Source organism: Manis javanica, chromosome 10 (assembly GCF_040802235.1).
Source record: "Manis javanica isolate MJ-LG chromosome 10, MJ_LKY, whole genome shotgun sequence".
Taxonomy (NCBI): domain Eukaryota; kingdom Metazoa; phylum Chordata; class Mammalia; order Pholidota; family Manidae; genus Manis; species Manis javanica.
The window spans coordinates 17157602-17183906 of record NC_133165.1 but is presented as its reverse complement, the minus strand read 5'-3'; the positions used below and the strand labels follow the sequence as shown (position 1 = coordinate 17183906).

The window sequence follows — 26305 nt, the reverse complement described above, 5'->3', positions numbered from 1 at the left end:
AATGTAGCTTTAAAATGTTTCTGAAATTAAAAAGTATGGCCAGAATTGTGCTAATGGTTGCTTGTGAATAAATGGAGAGAAGTGTTCCTAACATATAGCATTATTGAAAAAGTAGTAAATGTAATGTGTATTAGATTGTAGTAGGTAAAAGATGTATGTTCTATAAAGTGACAACTAAAAAATAGTAAAAAAAAAATGTGCTGAGTCAACTAGATATTCACTAGGAAAAAAAAAAATGAATCTTGGCCTTTAACCTAACATCACACATAAAAATCATTTCCAGATGGTTTACCTATTCAAATGTCAAAAGCAGCAAACAAAGCTTTTAGATGAAAACATAGGAAACTGTCATTACAGTTTTGGAGTAAGCAAAGACTTTTTATTCAGGACATAAGCTCTCCATAAGGGAATGATGTGAAAAGTTGTGCTCCACAGAAAAAAGAATATAAGCTCAATCCATTTTATCTGCTATATCAGTAACATTGATATCAAAACAAGCAACCACAGTGCAAGAGGAAAATTATAGTTGAAACTTAGTTAACAATAACACAATATCCTCAAAACAAATCCAGCAGTTTATTAAAAATATTATTCACAGTTAATCTATATCAAAACTACAAGTTAATTCAATATTTAAATGCTTATAATATAAGTTACCACATTAACAAATTAAAATTGCCCTCTCAGTGGGTACAAAATACAAACACCTAGATAAAATTCAACATCCATCCACGACTGAAAAATAAAAAAGTAAACAAGTAGGAGGGATCTTCCTTGCCGTAATAAAGTATTCCGTCAGAAATTCTGCAGTATATAGTATAGGTATAAGTAATACATTAGAAGTGTTCTCCTTGAAGTGAAAATAATAAAGATTTTACTTAAAGTGAATGATCTACCCAATGCAATGATCAAGCATAAGAAATGGCAGCTATTGAGAAAATTATTCATAGATTGTTTCTCTCCAGAGAAAACCTAAATAATTGGCCAATTATCATTATTAATTAGATAATTTAGCAGAATTGCTACAAAAGTCAATTTCATTTTTTGAGGCAATGAAAATTTTAAAATGGTGGAATTGACCTTAACAATAAAAACTGATACCTAAATCAAGGGGGAAAAAAAATTCAATGCTTTTGATAGAATCAAAGTCATAATGCCAGTTTTCACCAAAATTTGTTTAAAAAAAAAGTCATAAATGTCATAACGTTTACAGTTTTCTGCTGGTAATTTATATGGGTATTCTAACTTGCATGTAAGCATGATGGATATGAAGAACAGTCAAGATATTTTGGGAATAGAAGACGTAAGCAGTGGAGGAGTGGGGAATGCTCTTTCAGATATCAAAGCGTATTCCAAGGTCAAATATTTAAGACAGTGTACTCTTGATGCAGGGATAAAGAGGCCAAGCAATAGAACAGAGACTTCAGGAACAGGTACATGTATATATGAAAAGGTGATCCAGACAGAGTGAGCCTTGCAGGTCCATGGGGGAAAGGACAGCCTCTCAGGAGCTGTTGGGACAGTTGAACATCAGTGTAGAAAAAATGGAAATTCTACCCCAAAGCATACACAAAAATTAATTTTAGGTATATTAAGGTCTGAAAAGATTAAAATTTAAAATATACAGGTTTTATTTTAAAGACTATTTTTAAAGTATAGAAAATAATATGTTAATAATTTAAGGTTAAATTTTTTCAATTTAATTTTATAATTTAGAGAATATAAAGTAAAAGAATGATAGGATTGAACTACACTAAAATTAAGCATTTCTCTTCATGAAAACAGATAAAATGAAAACACAAGACGCAAGCTTAGAGAAGATATCTGTGATACATACGGCCAATAAAGTACTAATATAAAGAACATATACAGAACTCAAATGAATCAAAAGACCAAAAATAAATAAAATAGGGGCAAAAAGATTTGTGAAAAGGCATCTGACAGAAAAGGAAACATGAATGGCCAACAAACATATGATATTACCCTTAAATTTCTCAGTAATAAAAACAAAAACTCAAAGAGATATCATTAGTATCTACCAAGTTAATTATTAAAATTTGTGATTTCTTTTCTCATTCCAAATAAATATATACCTCCATTCCTAATTTTGGGCTCTTTTTAAAGATAAGGTCCCTAAATTGTAAAAACTGCAGATCTGTAAAACCTGGATCTATTTCTTACCCTAGGTGTACACACAAGAAAAATTTGTGCACATGCACAACAAAAGAAGTTTATGAGAATGACCATAGCATTATGGTCTACAACAGCAGATCATCAAAGCATGGGTAAAAACAATGATATACATGGATAAATCTAAGAACCTACCCTTAAACTAAGAAAGCAAGTTGGAAAAATATATATGACACCATGATTCTATTTATAAAAATTCCAAGAACAGGAAAAGCTGAAAATGGTATTTATATATATATATAATAGGAATTGCATATATATATATATGCAATAAAACTATGAAGAATAGCAAAATAATGCTAAATACAAAACAGTAATTGTCTTGGTGTACAGGTAGGTAGGAAAGAATATTAGAAAGCAGAGAACAACCTGGTCATAGCAAAGGTAATATTTAGCACTGAATTTCTGAAGCTGCATGGTAGGTAGATGAGTGGTTTCATTAATAACCTTTAAACCATTCATACCATTTCTCACTGAAAATTTCTAAGAGTTCAAAGCAGATAGCTAAACCTCCATAACTTCATTCATCCAGAATAACTGGCAAAATACTGTGTACTGGTTTAATATATTTCTCTTGGTGATGATGAGATAATTATAGTTTAAAATATTATTTAAGCTGTTCTTATGTAGGTCTTTCAAGTTTCTCTGTATATTTGGAGTCTCCTAGAGAAGTAATGGAATCCATAAAATATTTACAGTTATTTTGAATACACCTTAAATTGCTATTGTCAAGTCGTGGGGGTAGAGATGTGAAGGTCCGGTACTTAGATGCTGTGAGATATGGAGAAGTTAACATTTCTGTGTCTGTTTTCTCAAAACTGTTTTTGCTTATATCCCACTGACTTCCTGATATCCAAAGCTTTCCTCCACCACCACTAAGACAGAAAACACGGGGACACACATCAAAGACAACTATGGTGCAGAAGATGTCATTCTGACTGTATCCACAACAGGCAACAAGCATGTGGAATGGAAGCATGTTCACAGACAAGGAAAAATAACTCAGGCCCCTGTCAATTCTGTCACGAGTGGCATATCCAAAAGGGAAGTATACTTCAAATCCATGAGAGACTTTTATGCTGGGTCTAGAGGTAAAGAATCTGGTATCCTTCTTATCTTTCCTTTTGGTTCAATATCCAACAAATGAACTTCTTTCCTCCTATAGCCTACCAATTTCTGATGCTTACTTTAGTATTAGGTGTATTAGAGACAAGTGGACCAAGATGCTATAAATTATTGAAGCAAACCCATATAATCCATTTTGCAAATAGCCTCCCAGGAGTTCTAGAATGAATCCAACTGTGTCTTTCCTCTATCAGAATATCAAGGACTATTCCAGACTCAAACTTTGAAGTAGAGATCTTGAGCATCTGTCATGCCTCTCTCCCAAACGATACTATTCAAACATTTTAGCTTGTTGACAACACAAACTATTCCCTCTCCCCTGAACCATACTACCTTCCTCATCTCTCTGGCTTTGGTAAATTAATTAGTCTCTCTGGACACACTTATTTTCACATAAATTGATGAAGAGGTTGAACTATGATTCTCTATATGTTCAGTTAACTAGAAATCCCCCCTCTGATTTTTAGAGGCAATTAATATAAAATGTAATGTTCTTGCTTTATTAGCAAACTTGTTTTCCCCACAATATATTCCTTGTATGATGGAGTATTTGAAAAACACACCATTTGTTTTCTTTCTAAGACCTTTGGCTAACATTAGCTCAAACTACTTTTATTTTGCCCTTGAGATAGATTCACTTAAATAATATTTTCCTTTCTAACCTCAACAGCCTGACACAGTATATTACTTTTTGAGTCACTGTCCTCCTTTTCATTTCCAATATTTTCTTAGCTATAAGTTTAAGAGAAGGCTTTTGTAAAGCCACATTGAACTGTGGTAGCTCTTTATTTTCTTTCCTCTGGAAATTGTAAAGTATTGTAGTTCAATTATGAGCCTCTCACTCTCGGCAAGACTTGACTCCTTAAAATGTATTCATTTTCCCTTTTTTTCCCTCTCTCAATTCTAGATTCTCCTTATCTAACACTGTGGCTGTCCAGTTTAAAAGTCCATGTGGTTAATTTCTCTTTATCTAATTCTGATACAGAGAGCTGTAATTTTCCCCCCCTTATCTGTTGGCTATAAAATCATTAGCAGTAATGCAGATGGTCTGTAGAGGAAGGAGTGAAAGGAAAACCAAAACGGATGGCTCCTGTCATTGTGTCTTTAAAACAAGTGGATGGCTCCACTTGTTTGTGAGAAAACAAAAACATCAGTGTTCACGATTTTTTTAACAATAGAATTAGTTTTATCGTTATTTTAAAGAGTAATGTACACTAAATTTTAATGAAAAGAACAATACTTAAGTGCATATTCTCCGAAAACCAAATTATTCATCCCCTAGAAGATTACAGTCTTATACCAACACATGCAAGACAGATGACTAAGGACATTTTATGGTTAAACAGGTTCTTATAATGTGTTTTTCTCTTTTCTCTTCAATGCTTATAGGTGATGAAGGTTCACCTTACTATTGGCTTAAATGGGTTGGATAATGGGAGGAAATCCAGTCTTCTAGAAATCTGAAACAAAAAATAGCAGCTGTAGCAGCAGTGATGATAAAGATGAAGCAATAATAATGGTTAGTGTCATTAAGTCCTTGCTGTGTGCTTGGAGCTAGCACTTCATGTGCCTGCTTTACTTTATCCTTACAAAAAACCTAGGGGAAAAGTTTGTGTATATATCCTTATGTACATATTGTGGATAAGAAAACTGAGGTTTGGAGTAGGGGGGTGGTTGTACATTTTTCAAGATCACATAGGCAGTTAGTATTCAAGTTGACATCCTGTCCAAACTCTTATGTCAGAAAACAAACATTTAATCAATCCTCTGTCCAGGAAAGAAAAAAACAAAAGAAACCTCTATCTTAAAAAGACAATGCAGAAAATTAAGATGTGAATCTATATAAGTAACAGGCAAAATTTAGAGAACTTGGTTCTCTTTTCATTCTTTCACGACCCTGGATAATAAGTCAACTAATGTGGTTATTAAAAATACCAAGTTTAATAATATATGAGAGTCTTGATGAAAGGGAATCTTTAGTGCCATTGATCAACTAGGATATACAAACCCTTCTACCAACACAGAGCATTTTCTTGGTACCTCTCTCATGTATTCTTTCTGTGGTCTGCAGAAAACCTTGGCTAAGTTTGCACTTAATGAATTTCTAGTATCTAAAGTCTCTAATTCCCATTCTTGCCATAGACATACTTTTCTCCTCAGTGCCCCAATCCAATTTAGTTTCTATTCTGTTCCTGTAGTCTAAAATAGATGGCAAAGGGAAAATAAAGTAGTAAATAGATGAATCCATTGGAAATGGGATAAAGAAAATGATGACAGTGAGGTCTCAGAGCAAACAGGTAAAGAAAAAATTAAAAGTGGGTTTTTTTTAAAGTAAAGCATTACACAAAATAGATAAAAACAGTTCTGAAAATAGCAAATAATTTTCTTAAAATGCCATACAACCTGGGGACAAGTTAGATCTCAGCATAAGCCACAGAGATTTTAGATTAAAAAATACCTGAGAAATAGGACAGAAAGGACAATTGACCTCATCTTTCTCAATGGAGATGAGTCTGCTGTAAAGGGCAAAGAGATGATACGCACTCCCTGCAACAGAAGAGTATGGTGTATCACCCCCAGAAAGGACCAGATGGAGGTCTTCAGCCCACGGCCAGAGCTTGGACAGAACACAGTAGGAGGAAGAATAAAAATCTTAGCCCTGCAAAAACTAGAGAATATCTACATTTAGTATGTAAGTAGAGTCTTCTTAACATTTATGAACAGAAATGCTATTAATTCTACAGTTAACCATAATACACATGCAAAACCCATTTCTTACGTTAGCCAGCAGTGTCCCTCAAGGAACTTTAAGGTGTGAGCATCTAACCCCGTTAATGTTGCTTAGGATTCTGGCTTCTGAGAGAGTGATTGCTGCGTAGGATGTGAGGTAGACAGTAAGAGAAATTGGTAAAACATTGATGATGGGATCGGCTCTGAAACAGAGATAACTAATCTGGATTCATATTCTACTTACCAATATCTTCTAAAATAAGTTTGCTTGTTTCTACTTGCAGCTATTAGATAAAGCTATTAAAAAAACATGCAGTTTTTAATTATTAGAATCTAGAGAGTGGTACTAGGAGTATTTTTAGAATAAAGATCTCTATTAGTTGGAAATCCTAATAATCTTCTCATGTGAAGACATTTAATGGAAAACAGTATTGTGGTAATGATTCATTTTCTTTCCCCTCTCCTACCTTCACCTCCTGCATTTTCTTCATCAAATGTTTATAACTGATTTTAAAATAACATCTGTTATCTCTTTTCTCCAACTATGAAACTATTCTGAAATAGGATTTGAGGAATATTTTAGAAAATGGAAAATTAATATTTATATAAAGTTATAATTTTGGAGGATTACAAAGGTATTTCATTAAAAGGATTGGTTTATACCAAGGTTGCCCTTTTCCCCTATATTTAGAATAAGGATCTTAATCTTAAACATTACATAAATCTGCGAGGTTTAATTAAAACTTGAAGAAATGTGTTACTGTTAATTGAATTCTTGCTACAGTTACCTTTGCACACTAATGTTAATGAAACTCCAGTTCAAAGTGGATGGGTTTGGGGAATTTAAATAGCTATTTATTTCCTTACCGAGGTACCATAATAATTTCAGTACAATAAAGGACTTAGTTAAGAGAGTTCTTCTGATTTGTAGCTATTGACCAAGTTTACACAAACTCCTAGGGTTTCTAAGCAAATCAAACCAGACGTTCAAGGCCAAAAAATAGCGTTAGTGAGTGAGAAACGCAAATATTTCTTTGAGTAAGGGAAATATTTCTTTGCATTCTAGCCTTTCTTTCACCTGTGGAGCAGAGCGGACTTGCTCCCAGCTGCCCAGAGCTGGGGTCCCCAGCCGGCATCCCTTGCCCCACGTGCTGAACCTCCCCAGTGTGGTATTTCTGAGTCTAACCCAGCTATAAATTGCCCTAAAGCTTAGGGACAATCAGGTCAGCGCTTGCACGAGGGAAAAGCTTCTTACTTCCGAGCAGAACCGTTCACGAAAGAGGCAGGAGGGGGATTACCCACGCTTAGGTCGTCGCCGCGCCGACCAGGGCGGGGGGGCACGGGGAGGGGCTGGCAGGAACCGCATCCCCAGCAGCGCCGCGCTGGACCCAAGTCTGCAAACTTAGGTCGCTGCGGGCCCCACTCCCAGTGCCCCCCACGGCTGGCCGCAGGCTGCGGGGTGGAGGCGCGCCCGCCCGCCCCGGGACCGAGCTCCGCCCGCGGCTCGGGCCCCGCGCCCTCCTCGGAGAGACTCGGGCGCCCAGCGAGGCTCAGACCGTTCCGACCGCGCCCCAGTCCCCGGCCCCGGCGGAGCAGCGTGATGAGCCTCCGGCAGCCCCGGGCCACCGCCCTGGGGCTCAGTTCGAGGACCCCGGGTGGAATGCTTTGCTATCCCCGTCCTGCCGCGCTGCCACAACTCCGCCGGGTCAAACGGCCAAAGACAAACTTCTCCCTCTCTTTCCTCGCTCCCACCTTTTCAGAACCCCGCAGCGCACACCCACACGCGCCAACTCCTAGGGCGCTGTTGCGGTCTGGGCATGCTCAGTATCAGGCAGGTTCTGACTGAAAGTGCGAAAAAAAAAAGAAGGAAAGAAAGAAAGAAAGAAAGCTTTGTGTTATGCTGTCTCCTTCTCCTGTGCGTTTGGCTTGCCGGACAGGTTGTGGGGCATCCCTGCGCCCGCCCAGAGGGTTTATCGGATGCCCTTGAGTGCGTCTCCTTGGGATCTGTCCCAGTCTTGGTTTTCCCCTCCCCCAACGCTGCTCCTCAACCCCCACCTCAGGTCCCAGTCCGCTGTGGGGATGGAGAGACACTAACAGGACTGGGATGGGCGCCGTTGGCTGAGCGGATCCACCTATTATTAGTGAGCCCGGATTGGCTCGCTGGTACAGCGTGCCCGGTGGAACCAATCAGGCGGCCGGGGCTGGGAGATGATGGGCGGCCGCCTCCTCACGGGAGGGATTCCTGGAGAAGCTGCAGTGTGGGGATGCTCTAGACCGAGTCCTGCCCCCAGTGTCTCTCCACCGCCTTCTGCAGCGGCGGCAGCGCCCGCACTCCGCGACGGCAACTTGAGGCTGCACCCGGGGCAGCCCCAGGGCGGTGCTCCGCGGAGGGGCTCCGCGCCCCGAAGGGGTGTGTGCAGGGTGGGGGCGGCCAGCTGGGACCAGCTGGTGGCCCTGGAAAACCGCCCACACACCCACGCCCACACACCCCTTTTGTGTTGCAGGCTGCCCCTCCGAGAGCAGCGGCAGCGAGAGGACGCGTGTGCCTCGCACCGTCCGCGCGCGGAGAGCGGCGGGGACGGCGACCGTCTCCACCTCCTGCTCCTCCTTCCAGGTAAGGCAGTGGGACTGGCCCCGCGCGGCCACCTCGGAGGTGCTTATTTGCTTGAATTCGTACACAAGATTTTGTTCGCGGTACACTTGGGTTTTCGTCGTGGGAGACTGAGACCTGGCGAGGGAGCCCCGGGTGGCCTATTGTCAGATATGTAATGAGCCACATGTGCATCTCCTGGAAAAGCACTTTGCACAGCGCCCGTGATTTAGAGCCTGGAGTTGATGATGGGCATCCCCCATCTTCTTGCTTCCTCTTTCCTGCTCTCATTCTCTTTCCTCCTTCCACCACCCCCAATCTCAAGCTCTCACCTCCCCCCGCCCCAATTTCTCTCTCATCTTTGCCCTCCTCCATCCTAAGTATGCACAGGGTTTCTTTTTCCTCCTGGAGAGGATTGCTTTTTCTCAGAGGAAACAGGGAGCTGGTGAAGAAAGGAGAGATTTCTTTCTGCCCCCCGAGGGTGGGGGGAGGGGACCACGATAGAAACAACCTCTGGGAAAATTAGAGTACAGAAAGCAATTAAACTGAATAAAGGGAGTAGTCAAGCTCTCCAGCCCGGGCTGTCAGAGGGGAAAGCGTCAAGTTTGACTGGCTTTTCTCCTTGCAAGAGGCTATGTCTCTCACTTGATTAGTTTAAATGGAACAAAGATAAACCACGGATCCAACCCCCTTTCAACTGCTTAATTGCAGTTCCTTTTAAGTGCCAGCCATCTGACTTTTCCTGTTTCCATCTGGCCTGTGAGGCTGACTATTTAGTATTGCCCATCAGTGGTAATGTCTAAACTTTGAGGGGTTTCTTGAGAGAAGAAAAAATTTTTTAAACAGATGGTTACTGGGGTTCTTGGTATGGCTTTAGCGTTGAGAGGGGAAGCAAAAACTGTAAAGTTTCAAAACATGTGTAAGTGACGCCAGTATTCCCTGGAGGCTTGGATTTCTACTTTGAGAAAGCCAATCTTCTTCTTAGCTTTTTCCACACGTTGATTTTCACTATCTTGAATATCATCAACCCTTTGGTGAGATAAAGCAACCGTACTTTTGTGTTAAAGCTGTTTTTGTGTATGAATTGTCATTTCATTCTACCTTTCTATGTTTGCATTTTATTGCCTGAATATCAAATACCGAATTCATTCCTTGCCTTATTTTCTTGCATTATGACTATTTTAAGTGTAAACATGATGCTTATGCAATTTCAGTACTCCATTTACAAGACACACAGAAGCTCAGGTGGCCAAGAATCATCTTGTACTGGAACAAAGTTTAGAAAGTGATGGTAGGAAGATAGCCTCAAATTTAAAAAATCTTAAAGGGGAAAATATTTTTGCTCTCATGTCTTATTATAAGAGAAAGATATCAAAACAACTGTATGACCTGCTAACGGTCAAGAGAAAGGTACTTGTGGAAAGAGCCTTGACGGCAGCTTCAGCAATTTCTAATTCCATCATCAATGATACAAGCTTTCCTTTCCTGTTATTCATCCGAGACGGCTAAGTGATTACTGTCAGATGGGAGGAGGTGGAGAGAAGTGCCTGGTTGACTGTAATGGGAAAGCATTCCAAGTGGGTTCTACGTGAGCACAGAGAAGTGAGCAGATGTTAGTGTCCAGATAAATCCTTTCCTTTGATTTACCAGGGGAAATGCTATGTCTTACTTTTTTATTTTCCTACATGTCCTCTTGGGATAAGAAAAGGGAATTATCCTCCTCAACTCTGCCTGATCTGCCACACTAATCTATGCACCCTAGAAAGTATTTTTCCACCATTTATCTTTACTGTATAAGTTTATACATGGACTTAGAGAAGAGCAGGTTTCATTTACTATCAATGTAAGGTATATTTTTCTAAACCATTTTCCAGTTCAGGTGCTCATCTCTCCTATCTAAGTAGAGTTACCTTGAGTCACACACAAAAAAAAGATATTCTTTCTAGGGCTTTGACATTTAAATGCATTTTTTTTCTTTTAATGTAGTGTCTTTGTTGAAAGCTAAATCTAATTTTTAAATGTGCCACTTTTTGGTTACAAGGGCAAAAGGACAATTGCTTAATTGCCTCATGTATGTAAAACTGAGCTAACAAGTTTAGACATGAAAAGATCGACAAAAGGAAATTAACTGCCTTCCATGTGAGCACAACAAGATTTTGTGTCATTTCTCCATTGTTTTAAGATAAAAGTTTAGCCTTGGTTTGTGACATTTATTTTCATGACTCTTTACAAATGTTAATTATAGCAATGATATGTAAGATGCATATGAGCCTTTCATTGTTCACATACTCTGAAAAATGAAGCTTATATACTGGAAGTCAGAACTAATTCCAATATACAGTGAGTGGATTGGGGAGAGACTTTAAATGATGTATTACAAAAAATTATTACCCTGTCATCCCACAAAATGTTCTGGTGTAACGATTTCTTATGATCTTCATCTTTTCTCCTTTTAAAAGCATATCTTAGTATACCTTACTAATGTTTCAGAGTAAATATGGTAATTAGGCTTTAACAGATATTTAATTTGTTCAGAGCTAAAGGCAGCTACTATACAAGGGAAGTCCTAAAATCCTAAATCCAAAAAATACCACAGAGAGTTCTTGCAGAAAAGTTTTGAATTTCATTTCATAATGGAGAATATTAGTTATTCTATCTGGTCAAATTATCAACAAATATGAAAGTAGATAACATGGTATTTACATCATAAGATTTGTATATTAGAGTTGGGACTGAAAATAAAACTCAAATATAGAAGTTTGTCTTAATTATATGCAAAATGGACTGGAAGCTTAATACATAAAATACAGAATGTGTTAGAAATCTGAAAGTTTATTTGAACTTTCCATCAGATTAGTGACACCATGGACATAATATCAATTCTTCTCTTCAAGTCAATATATTAAATAAATTTAGAATGGACTGAAAACAAGTTTTTAGAGACATCTAATCTTAAAAAAGTCACATTTAACACAATTATATAAGCCTAAAATACTTAGAGCTCTTAAGATTTCTAGTTTGCGCAACAGACAGGAAGCGATATTGTTAATTCCAAATTGGAACATAATATTTCTTTCCCTAATGGTAGTGATTAAATGATTTGGGGGCGGGAAAGCAAAACGTTTGATTACATTATGGATTAAATTTGGTCTAATATTACAGGAAACTAAGACTACAGTTATTTAGAATACCATAGAATAATTTAGATATGCATCTTGCAAACATTTTGCTAAAAAATAATGCTTTCTAAAATTAAATATCTGATCCATTTATGAATTTTTTAAATTTTAAATGATTTGTTTGTCATAAATACATTTGTATGAAAAGTTTTGTAGGTGATGCTTTTTAACTGAATTTGTTTTCCACTGAAATTGACCAAGGCTATTTAAACAGGGATAAAGTATATGGCAGTCTAAGTAAACAAGTAATTTTAACTAGCATTTAAGGATATCTCTACATAATGTGTGTATAGATATATGTATATATATATATATATATAATTTTTTTAATTATGTAACTTTTTCTAAAAAGGATTAGAGATTAATGGACAGTAGCATATGATTTACTGAAACTAGAGAGTACGCCTATAAAAAGTACGTTTCAGAAAAAGACGACAAAGTCTTGGAGTTGTTTGTAATAGTTCTTTGGCTGAAAGACTGGGAGTGCCCAGAAGCTACATTAATGATGGAAGTCTACCACTTTCCTTTAACAACCTTTCTATGGCTTTGGGAGGAAGTCATTTTTATATGAATCATAGGTTTAAAAACCTCTCAGTGCAAGAAGATGCATTTCTATATACAAGAAACAAGGTAAAATTATATTTTCATATGATTTGTACATAGTGGGATGATAACATTTCTTTCTAAGGCTTTTATTGGGTGTTTATCTTTTATCTTTGAACATTTGTATAAAAGTAAACTTGGTCTTTTAGCATGATTGAATGATGTAATTATCATTGTTTAGGAAAGGGGAGATGGATCTGTATCTTTACTAATTCCTTTATGAATTAATGGTCGATATTTTTTAATAATATTTTTGTAAACTTGATTCATACCTCTCCATCAAATGTGGCCAATTTTTAAAGCACAAATTTGATCTTTCCAATACCCAGAAAACAGCACTTTTTCTTCAGCTTCTCTCTCATTTTAAGAGAGTTCTTGAACAGCCACTTTTATATTGACTCTAAGATAAAGTGTGGTAGCTGGGTGGATAAATATCATTCTCCTCATATGTGTTAGTAATAGGAAAATAAACTTATTTTAAGCTATATCGCAAACATATTCATTCAATCTATTGCAAGTAAGAAAGCATGCCATCCTTTCTTGTATATATGAATAAAACTTTAACCTTTGCTGTTTTATTGAATAAGCAAAAAACTTCTAAAGTGTACAATGAAAAATATTTTTATGCTGTAGATGTAGTCAGCTCTGGAGATGCTATTTCTGTACTTTTAATTAGAATTTTAGACCTCCTATTATAAAGAAGCCTCCTTTTAAATACATGTTTCCTTAATTTAAAAACAATACTTTTAAGAGAATTCTAAATAAATTAAAACTAATTTAGAGTAAAAATAGCACACTTATAATAGTGTTAGAAATGAATTTTCTGTCATTCTTTGAAAAAATGCAAAGATTTCAAGAAACTTTCTGTAATTTGTGAAGTGTTTATGTTTAGTTAAATGACAAATTCCCATTGTTTAGAACTAATTCTGATTCTCTTTGGGTTCGTTTTGTCTCTACACATACACTCAGTGCTTAGAAGACATGCGGCACACTGTTTTCCAGAAGTTACTAGTAATGCATATGAGGGGAGATCAAAGTCCATCTTTTTTGGTTACTGCTGTCATGGAGATACAGGAGGTGCAAAGAAAAAATACTAGCCATTCCTACCTCGGTCTCACAAGTAGTATTTTGAACATGTTAATAGAAACATAGGGAGTCATTTTGTTAAAGAGGAGTCTGGAAAATTGTAAAGCAGATGAAGATAATAAATGAATCTTATTTCTTAGCTGTTGGTACAAATGGGAGCTGGGAATTTTCCACGTAGAATGAGAATGGCCTTTGTTAGTATAAGAATCCGGTGAAACTACTTGGTTAAGATTTAAGATGTAATTTCCTAAATTTCCTAACAGCTCTGTCTGACAACATTTCATTGTACATGCCAGAGCACAACCTGCTACAGCCACCCCAAATACTGTGACTAAGATATTTAGTTAAGTGCCTCAGTCAGGGATTAATTTTTGGTTGAATTACCCAGTGAATCAAATCCATGCATGGTACTGAAATTTGGCATTACCTTATCCCAGTGAACCTGTTTCTCTGTTTGTAAAATGTGGCTTTGCTTATAATTCTAAAGTGCTTAGAGCTCATATAATCCATTATTCTTTTTCCAAAAGGTATTATATAAGTAAAAGGAGTTGTGTGTTATTTCCTGCAATAAATGTTTTCTTTCTAAATAGTTCAACTAGGTAGTCAAGGATAAAATGCACACAGGCACTTCAGTGCGAATAGGATCAGAGAGTTATTAAAATGTGAAACATTCTTATACTGCAGTTGCTTAAAGGAGACATACTATTTCTTGTCATCCTCCTACACCAGCCCTGACTATAACCATCTTTTTAGTTCTCACGGGAATGAACAGGAAAGCAAACCCACCTCGCACCTCTGGTGAGAGTTCCCCACCGAGGCCTCTAGGGGGCAGCCTCCTGTTTTCCTTAAGCCCATTTCCTTTCTGGGCCAGCCTCTTTGCCTGTCACCCCAACCCCCACTAGTTTGGAAGCAGGTAATTTGATTTACTAATTGCTACTTTGAGATTTGCTGGTATATTTTGATAAGCATGAAGTCAAAAGCACATGGAAATGCTCAAACAAAACAAACACAGCTACACCAAACAGTATTAACTCTTTCAAAGTGTGACACTGAGTCATGTAAGGTTTAGGATAATTGATAAAATAACTTTTCTTTCTTCTAACTTACTTCTTTCTTACTTCCAAATAACCCAGGCAAAAGGGGAGGTTGTTAAACCATGAATCTGCATGATTTTTTTACTTATGAAAACCACTGGATAACACAAATAATTATTTGAATGAATTTCAAATCCTTGGATTGGCCTAGTACTTCCAAAATCCACATGTCTTGTTATGGAGACCCTTAAACATTCTCATACCTCATCCTCATCATCACAGGTAATCGACAACTGATTAAGTCTGTAGACTGTCTGGACTGTGCAGCATCCCCCAGGCTGCTTTTCAGATGGATTATTCATAATGTTTTCACGGGTAATTTTATGTGAGAGTTATTTTAAGGAGAAAGAGCCAGCTGGTTACGTTTTTCCTTGCTGTGCTGCACCCCAGTATTCTATGCAATGTAAAAGTGGGGAGGTCCTTGTGCACCACCTATGAAATAAGGAAATGGCTCATTTTTAAGAAAAAAATGTCAAATATTTTCAGGACAAATGACTTAATGGCCTTTGCAACAAGGACACATGGTATGACCTGGGTCACGAAGGCCTGATTGAGCTCCTCTAGCTTTCAGGCTTTGCGTTAGCAGGAGTAATAAGTAAAGTGACGTTGACACAGTTTCTCTGGAGAAAGACAAGGTAACAATGCAATTGCATCTGTTTCTGACTTGGAGTATCTGCCAGATCCTAGTTTACAAGGCTGGCTTTTCGCCTAATCCCTGGCATTTTCATCAGATGTGAGGAATGAATAAAGTGAACCACTGGGCATTAGAGCATATTTCTAGAGTGCCAAAATCTCTTCTATAAATAGGAAAACATCCCCATCCTATTTTAGCCAACATCCAAAATCCAAGGCCACAGATTTTATATTTAAATATATATACACTAGACCATTATTTGCCTAACAGTGCATGAGTTTTATCTGTCTGTGTACAGGAAATTCTTATGTTTAAAGCTTAAAAACATGATATTGTAAATAATATGTCTATTTTTAGTGTTTTTATTGAACTATAATGTTAAAAAGCCAAGAAATCACATTGAGATACATCTGAGTTTAATAATTCAAGAAAATGACGTTTCAACCAAAAGCCAACATATTCCTAAATTGACCAAAACTGCCCTGGTTTTAAATTGTAAAAACAAAAAATGGTAAGAAAGAAAGAACGAGAAAGACAAAGTACTTGATATTCAAGATCCAATTTTTTTTTCCCCCATGGGAATCATAGTTACTTTCTGAACCACTCCTGGACACCACAAGAAGTCACTAAGCCTCAGTCACTAGGCTCCTTCAGCCTTTAGTCGTAGCTGTATCACTGATAGGAGGGAGCTGACTCCTTCAGGAAAAAGTGGAGCAGACAAGTCCTGTTATGCTTTTGAGAATCTCTTTCATCATTCATGTATGAAACACACAGCAACACTTTTATTTCTCTCAACTTCTGGACTTTCAGACCTGTATGCATTGAAGCATATTACTGCTCACTGCCAGAGTAGAAGACCAACTAGTAGTAGCTCTCCAGCTAAAAGAGTAAGATAGTAATTCATAAATTCTCTTCCTTTCTCAACTTTTTCTCTTCTTACCCTCTCCTTATCTTTCCTTCTCTTTTCTTTCTACTGTCTCAGTGGATTATCTCCCTATAGAATCACTGGGAAATGCGTGCTTTAGGCCCCATGCGAATCTCTACTAACAGGATTTATCTTTTGTCAACCACTAAGAAGTTTAATTCTTAGTTTGTACATGTTTTCAGTTAGCTTCACAAAAAATATTTATAAATAAACCAGGGAGCAACCTCTTAATGTGTTTATGTAATTGGCACGTTTAAAAGGAATGTGCCAAGATTTGAATGTTTTTCAGGTTTTACATGCAAAGACTGGCCCACAGGTAATTTTTAGAACAAAATTGATGGCAGAGAGATAGAACAATAATGTTTAAAAGTCCAAACGAATGACCTGTACTATTAAGCACCTTTTCTGTTTTGCTCTTCTGGTGATAGCAATTAAATCACTGTTTTCATTACAGTTATATAGCACTGTATTTTTTTAAAATAATTTGATTTATTTAGTGTCACAGGAATGATGTGAACTGTGTTAGATTTCTATGGTGTATAGTACTGTATTTTTAAAACATTTCTATTGCCTTATTTGATTTTGATAATGAAGAGATTCTTCATGTTATAAATCTAAAAAAAGGAGAGCATAAGCTATTTACCTGTAATTGCACACTTAGGAGACCTTTTATTTTCACCTACTTAATCATATTCCTCAGCATTTAATAAAGAAGAACTAAATGTTTTCAAATTCTCTCAATATGTATAAGAACTAGCTTGCTTTTTATAAAAAAATAAAAACAAATATTGGATATACAGTCTTTATTCTTTTCAGTGAAAAGATAAGGCCATTTCAGTATACTGTCATTATTTCTGTGACTCTAACTTTGAAGTAAATTATATTTGTGTTTTAAATTATTCAATAATAGTGTCCTAATCTGTAAGAAGTCACTAAGGCTCAGTCACTAGGCTCCTTCAGCCTTTAGTCGTAGCTGTATCACTGATAGGAGAGGCCATCCATCTCATTTGCTTCCGTAGTTGTAAACTGTGTGGTCCTGAGCTGTTTCCTAGATGACGGAGGCGGGATGGGAATGATGATCTAGCTTTGGACAAACTCTCCAACCTCATCTCTACGTTTCCTCGCTGGTGCTCACACGACTTTTCACCGTTTCCTGAGCCTAATGTTAATGGAAGTTGTTGAATCTATTAATATTTTTTCTCTTCTATTCCAAGGTAGAGATGGCTCAGTGGAGAACATATTCAAACCTAGTTATTATTTAACTTTAATATGAAGTCCATCATAGGCCATTTTTTGTGTTAAGACTCAAAACACATTTGGGAGGATTATGAATAGCTATATACGTTGCAATGTGGATTAACATAATTAACTTTATAGCTTATCTGATACAAGAAAACAAGAGTTGTCATTGGGAAAGACCTAGAGAAAGAATGGGTGATCAATTAGAACGTAGGATGGGTGTTCATAGGGATCTGGGGACAGACTTGGGGTAACCAGATTCTTGAATTCTTACTGCATGTCAGGTACTTTGTGTACTTTCCATATTTCTTTCTATTTACTATTCCCCAAAACATGAGATTGGTATTAATTTATCTGTAATTTTTAAGTGAGAAAATTGTAGAAAAGAAGTCACCTTCCAGGGTTGCACAACTGTCACGTAGTAGGATGTAGGTTCAAATCTAAGCAGTCTCTTTACATAGCCAGTACTCAACCATGAGCATTTGTAATCATTAAACTCCTCAGTGGCAGTAGAAAAGAACAGATAGTGGTAAAGAGGTAGTGGTGACTAAAAGAGATTGAAGACGAATAGGCAAGCTTTATCCACTTCATAGTCTGAGTCAGTATGACCTTAATGGCAGAGTGAGAAAAGCATGAACCTTGGGATCTTAGAGACCTGGCTGTAAATACCCACTCTGGCATGGTGAGCAGCAACCAGATATTTCACTACTAAACAGTTCCATGTTACCAGGGAGGGAGAAGTGTTTGCAAATTATCTGGTACTCAGTTAATTAGCGGGTCTGACCACCCTTGCCTACTTTTTTATTTATTAGTCAGGACTCTTGCACCTATACAACTTCCACATCACTATAAATGATTTAAGAAAGAAAAGATGTTATTGCTTATATTACCACAAATTCCAGGAATATTTCGGATTGGGTCATAGGGTCATAGCTAGAAAGGGAAATCAAACCATATCGCCAGGACCAGGATCATCACCTTCCACTTTTAACCTTCCCATCTCCTGTCCTAGTTCCACTTTCCTTTGCCATGGCTTTATAGAGTCAAGCAAGCTCTTTCTTTACAGCGATAAAGAATATTCCCAGTGACTATAGGCTCATGTAAGACATTTCCATGTAAAGAGTGTCTATTTTTCCCTAAAAGTTTCCAGGATAAGCATGATTGGAACAAGTCAGGTCTCTTGCCCTGAACCCATCACTGTAGTAAGGGCTTTGAAATAATGGTGTTTTCCTAAGCCGGGTCTTGTGTCAATCCTAGATTTGAGAGTTGCACTTAACCATCACGCAACTATGTGGAAAGCAAGTTCAGCTGCTGTTACAAGAAGGAAAACAATTCAGCTTAGGGCAAGCAAAAGCAACAAATGCTGAGCCCATAAGGTAGAGGCACTGAGCCATCAGAAAGAATACTGACTGGCCAGTGCTGGAGCAGTTCCTGGAAGGCCCTTACCATTCCAGGCACCAACTCCTTGGCTGACAGGTCAGGGAAGCCCCAGCGAATCCTAGGGGAAGAGGCATAGTAGCCAAGGATGTGGAGAGGAGTGACGCACCCAATAGGCTTGAAGCAATGGCCATTTACAAACAGGTGTGGGAGGATTTGATGATTTACCAACTGGCATTACTTGACCAGTGTGAACAGGCTGAATATGAGACTGACAACTTGAGTGTCACTTAACTCTAGTTGGGTCCTTGGCTTCCTTTTAGTACATTGGGAATGTACTTATGACTTGAGAATTAGATTCTCAGCTCAGCAGAGCTGAGAGCAGCCAACTGACCGTACGGGGCCACCCACGTCTGTGTCAGTACTTCAAATTTTTGTTAATTTTGTGTGGCTGGGTTATTTCAAGTTTATACAATTTTATTTTACAATTGTTTCAACTGCCTGTGTATTGGTACAAATTCAACAGAATGAATTTGCACCAAAACACAATACATTTTCTCCTTGCTATGCCCCAAACTGAAACAGGGTCACTCAGGAGTAAAGTATTTCTTCAGTACGGGCCAGGGTGCGCTTCTTACATTCCAGAGGCTGTTTTGGAGGCTGGGAATATAGAAGTAAACATAGTAGACAGGTTGCTTGCTTTTAGGAAGTTTGCATTCTAGGGAAGGACACAATTAGAACAACAGCTAAGGTAGAAAGTTATGAAGTAGAAATGCTATAAACTACAGAATTTCAAATAGAAATGCTATAACATAATAAAACTGACTAATAAAATGAGTAACATTAGAGACTGTTCAATGCAAGTTGAGACATAAAGGAGAAGCCAGCCATGTAAACAGCAGGGGAAGTGCATTGAAGACAGGAAACAATTCAGGGCAGAAGCTCTGCAGGGGAAATAAAGTTGGTGTACTTATGGAAGAGACTACGGGCAAATGTAGCTGAAATGTAAAGGTTCTGGTTTCAGGAGTTTAACCCAGCTATATTTTAATTAAAAACAATCTGCAAGCATTGTTAGGAAAATTTCAAAAACAGTGTGATCACGTATAAGCTAAAAATTATTTAAGTATGAGTGATGTTTCATTTCTGTGTAACATGCTTCCAGTATGTGTTTATATGCTTCCATATGGTTGCAATCATGGAATACATACTATTTCCATCCTCACTTTCAAAATTCATTCTCAGGTATCTCATAGGTATATGTTTTCAGTCTCCGTTTTCATCTTTAGATTAACTCCTTTTCTTTCATATACCTTCCTTAGACACTTTCTGTGTATCTTTTGTTAAATCTTAACCTTTCTCCTTTTCCCTCATTTCTAAGGAATTGAACACATGGCCTACCCCCAGTTGTATTTTTTCTCTGGATTTAAGTGAATACCTTGCTTCTTTATCACAGTAATGATTTTTTCAATGTAATTTCCTTTAGAGTATATATTTGATTATATCCTACACAACCCTAATTTAGATTTTGAAACAAAAGTAAATAAACACTGAAAACATAAAGATACAAATCATTTTGTGTCGGTTATCATTTAGACAACAGAGGTCTCAGAGCATTAACCGGAAATTATTTTTCCTCTGTCTGGTTTCATATCCTGGCTTTGAGAACCCAATAGCCCAAAGTCTACCTAGGTCGCGCTGTGATAGTAAACCAGGTGCTTACGGAGGCATATTAACTTGGCGAGACTGCAGTACCAGTCAAGATGCTGCAGCAGTAATGAAGTAATAATTAAAATGTCAATCTTAAATGGCCCTGTTTTTTCCCCTAAGACTTCTATAGACATTATACTCTGACCAATAACGTATTTTAAAAATAGAGTTTTCTTTGCTGAATTCACACAAAACCACTGAATGTGAATATAAGAAGAGTAGTTTAGTGGACTCTTCTGGCCAATAAGTGATGTGCTTTACGGAACCAAGGCTCTTTTATATGCTAAATATCTTCTGTTTTAGTACATATATGCTTGCATATATAGTATAGTTGGATTTTTTAATATAACTGATCATTCCAGTAAAAATACTGGTCATAACCAACTAAGTTAATGTAACAACCTATCAATGGGTAAAAATCTGTAGTTTTAGAAACTTCCTAAAAAGTATTACCAATTTTTAAAGAATACAGTACGTTTAAAATTCCATTAAGCATATGTAAGTATAATTTAATGGATATATGGGAACTTAGAGGCTTATTTTTTTAATATGCAGCATCACCATACTGTAAATGTGTTAAATTTAATAGAATTCCCCTACCAAAAATTATAAATTACTGATATTTCACATATAGGTGATTTTGTGTGAATTTGCCCTGGATTTTTTTTTCTAAGCCCACAGTGAATCTGACACTAATGCTTTTACTGGTTTGTCGCAATAAGTAAATCTATGTTGGTCTGCTACCTCCTGAGGAGTTCGGTTAATAGCTATTAGTTAAAGCTATTAATGTGTTTTTGTTGTTGTTGAAATGCTGTCAATACATTGTACTCTCTTTTTTAGTTATGGATAAACTTTCTGGTAGAGGAAGATGCACAGATGTGATAGATCATTTCTCTCCTATTTAAGTGAGTAGAGAACTAGTCTGTGGGACCAACAGACGATGAAGACCGAGAATATGTATATATATATGTGAGGTTTGTGCTCAAATTTAAAAACAAGCAAACTCATGATGTGGAGATTTTACTAGATGATCTGACACCTTTCAGGGCTAAAATACAGGATTATATTATAATTTAAAACAGCATAAAAACCCCAACCTGTCACTAACTTCATAATGTGGGGATTTCGCTAGTTGAAATCCCTGACACCTTTCTGTGCTAACATGTGAGAATCTGTAACTGACCAGTGTATTTTTCTGCAAGGTAATTAGACATACCAGGGGCCTGGCACAGAAATATTCCTTTGGCTTCTCTCCTATTTCTGTGATTTTTCTCATAATGGTGGGTAAAGTTGGAGATTAAGTCCTCAATCTTCTAGTCATTCATCAGTCTGTTCAAAAATATTTAAAAGAACACAAACTCCCAGACACAATCAACCAACTATCAAAGAATGAAGTATAGTTCAGCTAAGAGATACACCATAACCAAGTGCTGAAAATACACCCACTCTGAGCTGTGAAATAGGATAGGGTAGGATATGCTGTTGTAACAAACATGAAAACCTTAGTGGCTTAGGTGGAAGGGGTATTATTGCCCATTGCTTAAAGCCTCTTCTGTGAGGAAAGGGCAGAGCTTTTTGAAAGTGCCTAAGAGTGAACGATCAGTGATGAGACAGCAGTGGCTTCATAGTGGAGCATAAGCTGCCCTCTGATGGACCTTTGTGCTTTAGGAGAGATGCTTAGTTCATTCTTTAATGAAAGCTTTTCTTTGCTTTACCTGAATCACAAACAATGGATACGTATTTTATTAAGAATGTCAGGACTCCTAGCAAATTTGGAGAGTGAACTCAATCATCTGTGTCTTACTAGATGTCCTGACATATAATACCACTGCCAATTTAACAGATCTATGTGGATGTGTTAAAGACCACTCAAATTCAATATAGCCAAAACTGAACTCTTTCTCTTCACCAACAAATCTGGCACTTCTGCAGTGTTTGATTCTAATGAATTCACTATCTAGCTGTCTTATCTAGAAACCTGGGAGTTACCTGTGTTTTCATGTGCTTCTCATCCTTAACCCCAGATATACGAAAAAAGATGTCTTGATAATTTTTAGCTCATAAGAATCCTTTTTATCTCTTTACTACCATGATTGTCACACCATAATCAAACCAACCTGCCATCTTAATTCTACTACTCTTAACTTGACTCTCAAGTCCATGAATTATCTGACTTCTCCTACTCACCAGGCTCTTCCAAACTCCTTCCTGTCCCAGGGCCCTATGCTCAGAGTACTGTGGAATGTACCTACTATTGGAATTCAGCAATGGAGTATGGCTAGCTGTTTAAAAATAAATTTTTATTATTTATATCTGAGAGCAAATGTTCAGTTTTTCCATATTAAAAGACTATGAATATGTTACTTTTCAAAATGACTGCAGAACTGTCACGAATTGCAAACTCTGTGTGGTAGAGAAGGATTTGAACAGTAGTGGTAACTTTTTTGTATTTTGGGTATCCTTAAGTAGAGTTTAAGTTTGAAGATGTTGAATACTTAACTGCTTGTAAAGAAGAAATGTATTTATAAATGCATATTTGACAGGCGAGGATACTGATGACACTAAATTTAATTGAAGGAAATCTTAGTGCTATGTAGAGCAGGGCTTTAAATATATATATATTGCTAAAATTTTAACCTTAGGACTTTTCCAATTATTTTGATACCATGTTTTCTCAAAATCAGGGAGTCACAGCTTTTTTCTTTCTTGTTTGTTTCTTTGATTTGTAATGGGAACACTCTGTGATCCAACATCCTCTGGGTGTGAAAACACATTTTCAGAAGATATCTGAAAATAATAAAGTGGGAAATAAATCTTCCAGCTAAAGATAAAATAGATATAATAGAAAAACAGGCTGATATGTTTTTTCAAAATCTCTGATTACTGATTACTAATTTGAGAATAACTGTGTCAAATAATCTGAGAACTTTGTGTATATTTCTATACATTCCTTCAAACAGTAATGCATCAACTTATAAAATTATAGCAATGGAGCATAATGTTTATCACCACCCTACAAGGCAAAAATTCAGATTGAATTTAAGTGCCTTATGAGTGCAGGAACCATTTCTGTATTGTTTGCCATTATATTCTCAGTGTTGACCAGCCTAGTAATACTTAGCAACTAGTAAGTGAGCAATTAAAAACCATTGGTGGGCGTTGCTGGATGAATCATCCTTGTTGGTTTTATTTCATTTGTTTCTCATCATTTCTATTTTTCTTAACACATATAGCACCTTAACATGTGGTGCTGGTAATGAGAGTCTTTATGAACTGGAATTAGAGTCAATTCTCATTTTCATAAAAGGTGAAATAGGATTTCTATTCTTTTATCAGTCTTTACCTCCCTAGAGTAAAGCAGCTTAATAGTTTACTATTAAGTTCCAAATCAATGTGTGCTGATTTAAATGTTTATTTAATGATGGATAATTAAGAGTGTAAACAACCAATCGGTCAGTGAAGAACTCAAATAAAAAAAAATTCCTTGAGATGAATAAAAATGGAAATGATCATTACAAAATCTTTATAGTGCAGCAAATCACTTCTAGAGGGAAGCTTATTACATTATAGGGCTCAAGAAACAAGAACAATCTCAAATAAACCATCTAACCTTACACCTAAGGAACTAGAAAAAGAACAGAGGGCCCAGACTTAGTAGAAGGAATCAAACAGTAAAGATCAGAGAAGAAATAAATGAAATAGAGACAAAAAAAAAATTAACAAACCATAAGGCAGACTCATCCAGGAAAAAAAAAAGGGCTCAAATAAATAAAATCAGAAATGAATAGGAGAAGTTACAACAAGTACTACAGAAATACAAAGGTTTATAAGAGACTACAATGAAAAATTATATACCAACAGATTGGACAACCTAAAAGAAATGGATAAATTCCTGGAAACACAATTTTCCAAGACTGAATCTAGAAGAAATAGAAAATATAGACATATTTATTACTAGGCATGAAATTGAATGAGTAATCAAAAAAATCCAACAAATGAAAGCTCAGGGTCAGACAGCTTCACAGGTGAATTCTACCAAATATTTTAAAAAGAATTAATACCTCTTCTTCTCAAACTATTCAAAAAAATGCCAGCATTACCCCAATACCAAAACCAAAGACACTTAAAAAAAGAACATTAAATAGGCCAATATCACTGATGAACATAGATGCAAATATCCTCAACAAAATATTAGCAAACTGACTTCAAGAATACTTTAAAAGGATCATTTACCATGATCATGTGGGATGTATTTGAGGCTGCAAGGATGGTTCAATGTCCACAAATCCAACAAAATGAATGATTATCAGAAATCATAGGATTATCTCATTGACTGCAGAAAAAGCATTTGGCAAAATTTACCATCCATTTATGATAGAAACTCTCAACAAAGTGGGTATAGAGGGAACATACCTCAGTTTAATTAAGGCCATATATGACAAACCCACAGCTAACATCATACTCAATGGTAAAAAGCTGAAAGCTTTTCCCCTAATACCATGAAAAATATAAGCATCCCCTTCTCACCACTTTTTTTCTACGTAGTACTGGAGGCCTTAGCCACAGCAGTCAGACAAGAAAAGGAAATAGTGGTATCCAAATAGGAAAGGAAGAACTAAAAACCTTCATTATTTGCACATGACATGATACTCTATATAGAAAACCCTGAAGACTCCACCAAAAAACTACTAAAATTAATAAATGAATTCAGCAAATTTGCAGGATACAAAATCAATATACAGAAATCTGTTGCATTTCTGTATACAAATAGTGAACAGAAAGAGAAATTAAGACATCAATCTTATTTGGAACTGTATCAAAAAGAATAAAATACCTAGGAATAAATTTAAACAAGGAGATGAAAGACCTGTACTCTGAAAAGTGTAAGACGCTGATGAAAGAAACTGAAGACACAAATAAATGGAAAGCTATTTTGTGCTCCCTGATTGGAAGAATTAACATTATCAAAATGGCCATTCTGCCCAAAGCAATCTACAGATTCAGTGCAATTCTTATCAAAATACCAATGTTATTTTTCAAGGAACTAGAGCAAATAATCCCAAAATTTGTATGGAACCACACACACACACACACACACACACACAAAACCGTGAATAGCCCAGGCAATCTTAAGAAAGGAGAACAAAGCTAGTGAGGGTCGGGAAGTATCACACTCTCTGGTTTCAAACTATACTACAGACAAGTGGGACTACATCAAACTCAAAAGCTTCTATAGTATTTTTCATCTTGAAGTTCCTGTATGTGTTCAGACACTATTATAAATAAAATGTTATAATTATGTTTAATGTATCTTTGGTTTAAGGCTGCAGTATGTTGATCTTAAGGATTTTAAAATATTTCAAATTGTAAAATTGTTAATGATCACACACATTTTAGCTATGTGACAAATATGTTAAAACAAAAAGAATGAATATAGGAGATGTTTTAAGAAATACAAAGTTTTTAGGAGTCTTTACAGAATTTGTTATAATAATAGTAGTTTATATGCAGAGAGCTTTAATTACTTAGCAGGTGCTAGTCTAACTATTTTTGTGTATTACTCATTTAATCCTACTTCAAGCCCTCTGTGAGATTTGTACTGATATTATCCCCATTTTGGAAATAAGAAAAGGGTTGGAAAAATGAGACTATTTGCTTTACAGTCACATACCTGTTCAGTGTTATAGCTGGGACTCAGTGCAGAGGGTTTCATTTTTGAGCCAATAAGACCTAGGTCATTTATTCAAAAGACTCTTAGCATTGGGTCAAAATTACTCAGTATCAATAACTTCTGGCCCTCAAAGATCTTATCTTTTGTCAGGGGTA

General features: G+C 36.6%; 1 protein-coding gene across 3 annotated transcripts in view; it reads left to right on the top strand.

Moving 5' to 3' along the window:
* The first annotated feature begins 8282 nt into the window (after window positions 1-8282).
* Window positions 8283-26305, top strand: part of SYT1 (synaptotagmin 1) — a 509637-nt gene continuing 491614 nt past the window's right edge. The window contains exons 1-2 of one of the 3 annotated variants that reach the window (XM_073214822.1): window positions 8284-8455; window positions 8550-8659. The gene's annotated coding sequence lies outside the window, so the exon portion shown is untranslated. Of the gene's footprint in view, window positions 8660-26305 lie in introns of all 3 variants that reach the window. The other 2 variants (XM_073214823.1, XM_073214821.1) reach the window with 2 other exon arrangements.